Source organism: Cannabis sativa, chromosome 4 (assembly GCF_029168945.1).
Source record: "Cannabis sativa cultivar Pink pepper isolate KNU-18-1 chromosome 4, ASM2916894v1, whole genome shotgun sequence".
Lineage (NCBI taxonomy): Eukaryota > Viridiplantae > Streptophyta > Magnoliopsida > Rosales > Cannabaceae > Cannabis > Cannabis sativa.
In genome coordinates, this window is record NC_083604.1 from 57,857,884 (window position 1) to 57,864,748 (window position 6,865).

Consider the following 6,865-nt stretch of genomic DNA (forward strand, 5'->3'; position numbering starts at 1 on the left):
TATCATGTTGTTTAATATAATAACTTGACTTGAAATCTACAAGGTCAACTCTCTTCCCCTTCACTCTAACTATGACTTCTATACCCAATAATAACCTCCAAGCATTTGGCATGAGTTGGCTAGGAGCTACCCCATAATAGTCCAACACTTCTTGTACAAATAGAGGGAAAGGGAATTAAAAGCCAATCCTAAAAGGAAATTCATACATACAAACTCAGTCGCCACTATCCCAATTGGGACGCCCAACGATAGTTGGAAGTCACATTTGTATAGAAGAATGAATCTCATATTGATGTCGCATGTGTAAGATATAGCCCTTAGTCATAATGGACCTCGGGTTGTCCCTCAAAAAGTGAAGGGACCGCCCGACATACTCATTCTTGTCACCCTCATAATCATGTACCATTGTCGCATACTCAAGAGCTCGAGGCTCTTCATTAATCTTACATACACTCTCATCAAAAACCTCCCCCTCATCATCACTGTCAACCAATGTGACTTGAGGAAATGGTTGAGCATTAGGGATATCTTCATCACTATCCAACATTGAGTGAGCACCTCCTTCTGTAGAAGAAGGGACCCCAATCATTAATGGTGAAGTCACACTTTCCCAAGATCCCATCTCACCACTCAACAACAGTATGGTCACAAACACTAGACAAATATTAATGATCTCTGAAAACTCAAAAAAGATGTATATATATGCTACGATATCCAACGATGATACTACGCATCATACAAAAATATTACATCCATGCTACACATCATGTGTAACGCCCGTATTTTATATTAAATAAACTCGAAAATTAACTTTAATAATTTATATATTATTAACCATATGGATCGGGATCCCGAGTATCAAAATACAAGTTAAAAGTATTTTACTAATAAGTACATATATATATTTTTTTTTAAAGCTTAGCAGACAAGCATCCTCAAAATACAGACTCCAAAATACTAAGAAATCGAAACCCTCCAGGTTGCACTGCCGCGATATGTACAATCATGCCGAGTTCCGCCTCACTGTTCCTCCAGCTTTGCTTTTCCTTTACCTACACAAGGTAGCAAACTGATGAGTCAACAGACTCAGTAAGATATGCAAAAAAATATATAAAAGTACCGCAATGCTGGCTTTATGATTAAGCCGCCCTGAGCTCACTAACCGAGCTCACCAAATTGTTAAGAACGTTCTTAAGGGAAGTACGACTACTGTACCAAATACACTAAAGTACCAACTCCGTACTTGTGTTGGTAGAGCCCTAATTGTACTCCCGGAAATTACTAAGTGTTGTACCACGAACAAGACGTACCCTGGGTACTCGTGTTGGTAACACCGTAACCACATTAACATACAATACTGTACTAACACTCTAATAATCATCTTATATTCGTGCTAGTAGTATAACAATCAAAACAGGCATATACATTCATATATATATTCTTACGCTATCTTACCTCGTTCCGTGCTCAAGTGTGCCGGTCAGCCTGAGTGGAAGTGCAGCTCGACGTTTTACAGGGCCTTAAACCATAATGTTCAAACTTCGGTGAGAGACACGCTAAATACTTTACGGGGATTTAAAATACAAACTAAGCTTAACCCTATCGATAAAAAGGATGCCAACAACCTAAATTACTTGAAAACGGGAAAAACTAGGGCTCGGGAAAAAGTCCCAACCGGCAAACCGGTTGCCAACCGGAAGTCCGGTTCCTGGCACCAACCGGTCGACCCAAGTTTGCAACGAAGCCGTAAACGGAGTCGGTTACAGCCGGGAACCAAAAAACTCCTCCCCACTACTCAAATCAAAACCAAATCTTCTAAAAACTTCCAGAATACCTGCATATACTATTCCAAACCAAACCCAAGCAGCAAATCACAACAATTCACACAATTTCTCAAATCACCATTAGAGAGCTAAGTTTGAGTTCTTAAACTCTAACTTTGCTCAAACCTCAAATCAACCTTCAATTTCAATTCAAATAGGCTTAAACAACCTCAAACCATTTCCAGAATACCAAATTATACCATTTCAATCCACACAGCCACCTAAAACCTAAATTCACAAGTAAAACCTAACCTATACTTACTAAAATCAACATAGGAAAGTTAGGAATCAATACCTTAACTTGAATCTTCTTTGATTCAGGTAGCAACACTACAATTCCAGCAACAAATTCCTTCCCTTGCTGGTTCTTTGGGGTGCACGAAGGAGAGAGGAAGAGAGAGGTGCAACTTGAGACTTCTAGACTAATTCTTTTCACTAATCCCTTTACTCCTCAAATAAAAAATTAATAATACCATGATAAAAAGCCAGCCATATATCCCACTAGAAGCCAAAATAAGGGTTTAGGAAAAGAAAAGACCTAATTACCCCTTTAACAAATTAGATTAGTTACCACCACTCAAGGGCTAAATGGTCATTTCTAAACCCGCTAACTCAACACTTAACAAAACACCCCGAACAAATAACATACATCAAAATATATACAATATGACTCTCTAAAGGCCCAACGTCGCTGTCCACAGCTTCCGAACACAATCACAGAAAATGAGAAATTACATAAATAGCATAATAAATATATATATGAACTCAAATAAATTCCCATAATCATATTATTATTAATAATAAAATCTCATACATAAACCCTAATTATTTAATAATTCAAAGTATTAGTCATATGCGGTCTTTACAATTATCCCCCCGTTAAAAAGGATTTCGCCCCCGAAATCTACCTGAACAACTCAGGATGTTGAGCCCTCATATCAGATTCCGATTCCCAAGTGGCTTCTTCCACTTTACTGTTTCTCCAGAGTACCTTGACTAATGATATGGTTTTGGTTCGGAGAACCTTTTCCTTTTTTATCCAGAATTTGCACTGGTTGTTCGTCATATGATAAGTCAGGTTGCAACTCCAATGTTTCGTAACTCAGAACATGCATTGGATCAGACACGTACTTCCTCAGCATGGAAACATGAAATACATTATGCACTGCTGATAATGCTGGAGGTAAGGCTAACCTATAAGCAACTTGCCCAACTTTTTCCAGAATTTCAAAAGGTCCAATAAACCTAGGGCTCAATTTACCTTTCTTTCCAAAACGTCTGATTCCCTTCATCGGGGATACTCGTAGAAAGACATGATCACCAGGTTGGAATGTAACATTCCGTCACTTGGGATCTGCATAACTTTTCTGCCTGCTTTGAGAGGCAAGCATTCGAGCTTTGATCTTGTCTATTGCTTCATTCGTCTTCTGGACTAATTCAGGGCCCAAGTATTTCCGTTCTCCTGTCTCGTCCCAATGAATTGGGGAACGACACTTTCTTCCATAGAGCAGCTCATAGGGAGCCATTCCTATGGTACTTTGATAGCTATTATTATAGGAGAATTCAATCAGAGGCAAATACTTACTCCATGACCCTCCAAAATCCATGACACAAGCTCGTAACAGGTCTTCAAGTATCTGAATGGTTCGTTCAGATTGCCCATCTGTTTGAGGATGAAAGGCTGTGCTAAATTTTAAATTTGTTCCCATAGCCTTTTGCAAGCTCATCCAAAACTTTGAGGTAAATTTAGGATCCCTATCTGAAACGATTGACTTCGGTACTCTATGAAGACGGACAATTTCTTTCACATATAAATCAGCATACTGATCCACTGTATAGGTTACCTTAACAGGTAAGAAATGTGCTGATTTTGTAAAACGATCCACCACAACCCAAACTGAGTCGTACATTCCTGTGGTTCTAGGCAAGCCAACCACAAAGTCCATTGCAATGTCTTCCCACTTCCATTCTGGAAGTGTTAATGGCTGAAGTAACCCCGCCGGTCGTTGATGCTCAGCTTTGATTTGCTGACAGGTTAAACATTTAGTGACATAGTCCACTACATCCCTCTTCATCCCATACCAACAGAAATAGGGCTTCAAGTCTTGATACATTTTGGTGGTTCTTGGATGTAATGAGTAAGGGGTAGTATGAGCTTCCTCTAAAATTTCCTTTTTAAGCTCATTGATATCAGGGACACACACCCGGGCTTTAAACAACAGCATCCCATTGTCAGAAATGGAGAAGTCCTTAGCTTTGCCTGCTAAGACATCTTCTCGAGTTTTAACCAATTCAGAATCTTCTAACTGGGCCATTCTGATTCTTTCCAACAAATCTAACTGAAGTGTCAGATTAAATAATTTCTCAGTCACCAACTCAATGTTTGCTCTAGTCATTTCCGAGGCTAGCTGAGAGGAAATCATGACCATGTTGGATATCTGATCAGGTCCTTTTCTGCTTAAGGCATCAGCCACAACATTTGCCTTTCCAGGATGATACAGGATTTCACAGTCATAGTCTTTTACCAATTCTAACCACCTTCTCTGTCTCATGTTCAAATCCTTCTGAGTAAAGAAATACTTGAGACTCTTGTGGTCAGTATAAATCTCACACCTTTCACCATACAAGTAATGTCGCCAAATTTTCAAGGCGAACACCACTGCTGCAAGTTCTAGGTCGTGAGTTGGGTAACGCTGCTCATAATCTTTCAATTGCTGAGAAGCATAAGCTATGACTTTATCTGCTTGCATTAACACACAGCCTAAGCCCTGCCTTGAAGCGTCACAATACACCACAAACTTTTCTTGATCAGATGGCAAGGCTAGCACAGGAGCTGTAATCAATCGTTGCTTCAACTCTTGAAAACTCTTTTCACACTTATCTGACCATATAAATTGCTGATTCTTCTTGGTTAACTCGGATAACGGCATCACAATTTTGGAAAATCCTTCCACGAAACGTCGATAATAACCCGCTAAACTGAGAAAACTTCGAATTTCGGTGACTGTTTTAGGTCTAGGCCAATTCTTTACTGCTTCAATCTTTCCTGGATCAACCATGATTCCATCCTTTCCAACAATATGCCCCAGAAATTACACTTGTGACAGCCAAAACTCACACTTTTTAAACTTTGCGTAGAGTTTATGATCTCTAAGTCGCTGCAGAACCATTCGAAGATGCTGCTCATGCTCTGCTTCTGACCGAGAGTACACAAGAATGTCATCGATAAATACAATTACAAATTTATCGAGGAAATCCTTGAATACCCTATTCATGAGATCCATAAAAGCTGTCGGTGCATTTGTTAACCCAAAAGACATAACCAGGAATTCATAATGACCATACCTGGTTCGGAAAGCTGTCTTCGGGATATCCTCTTCTCGAATTCTCAATTGATGATATCCAGATCTCAAGTCAATCTTGGAGAATACCGTCTTGCCCTGAAGTTGGTCAAACAAATCGTCAATTCTGGGCAGAGGATATTTATTCTTAATAGTTAACTTATTCAGCTCCCGATAATCGATACACATCCGAAGAGTTCCATCTTTCTTCTTCACAAATAGCATAGGGGCTCCCCAAGGTGACACACTAGGCCGAGTGAACCCTAGATCCAACATCCCTTGGAGTTGTATCTTCAGTTCTTTTAATTCAGCAGGTGCCATTCGATAGGGTGCCTTAGAAACAGGTTCTGCTCCAGGAATTAAATCAATGATGAAGTCTATCTCCCGCTGCGGTGGTAATCCAGGCAATTCCTCTGGAAACACATCCAGGAATTCCTTAACCACTTTAACTTCTTCAGGTCCAAGTAACACAGGTTTACTGGAATCTACTACCACTGCTAGGAATCCAACACATCCATTACGTAACAGATCCCTAGCTTTCAACGCTGAGATTCTTGGGACACGAGAACCTTGGACCGAACCAACAAAAACAAAAGGTTCCTCATTCTCTGGTTCAAAAGTCACCATTTTCCGTTTACAATCAATACTAGCAGAGTATTTAGACAAAAAGTCCATACCAAGTATGATATCGAATTCGGCCAATGGCAACTCCACAAGATCAGCATTTAATTCTCTATCTTCAATTCTAATTATTACAGATCTAATCCACTTTCTTGAAATAATTAATTCTCCATTAGGCAGCAGGGTTCCAAACCCCGTCTCGAGAATATCACTAGGTCTATCAAACTGATCAAGTAGTCTTGATGACACATAAGACCGAGTAGCACCCGAATCAAATAAAACAGTATAAGCAAAACCATTAATTAGAAGCCGACACCGCAACTGCGAAGGATCCGGCAGCGGCGGCATCGGCTGAGTTATAGCAAATACACGAGCAGTGTGCGAGCCGGTTTAACTTCGGGCTTCGGTTCCTCTTTCTTCAGCGAGGACAGTCCTTCCTGAGATGTCCCACTGAACCACACTGAAAGCAGGCCCTCCGGTTACAAGTTCCGGGGTGATGCTTTTTGCAACGCGGGCACTCAGGATAGGAATAAGTCTGACGTCCTCCTCTGTTCTGGTTTCCTCGAAACCTTTTTCCTTGCCCTGAACTTCCCGAAGATGGAAAAGTTATTTTCTTCTGTTCAAGGGTAGAACCCCCACTCTCTTTTTCAGGACCCGGCATAGGGAGAGTAGTGATCCCACCAACACCAGAAGACTCTCGGGTTTCTTGTAAAAATTTAACTGCTCCTTCAGCTCGAAGAGCCTTATCAACCATTTCTGCATAAGTTGTGGTATCATTCGTTGTAATAACCAGATCATGTCTGATTTTGGCATTCAGTCCAGCCAAATACTTTTCTTTCTTGCTGAAGTCTGTTGGTACGATTCCAGAGGCTAACTTAGCCAAGCGATCAAACTTGGTTGTATATTCAGTCACTGACATACCCTCACCTTGTACCAACTCAACAAATTCCTTTCGTTTTGCACTGCGGACCGCCTCATTGTAATATTTGGCGTTGAATAATTCCCGGAACTCTTCCCAGGTCATTCTGGTCACATCTCTGGTGAGGGATACCATTTCCCACCAAATCAGGGCATCCTCCT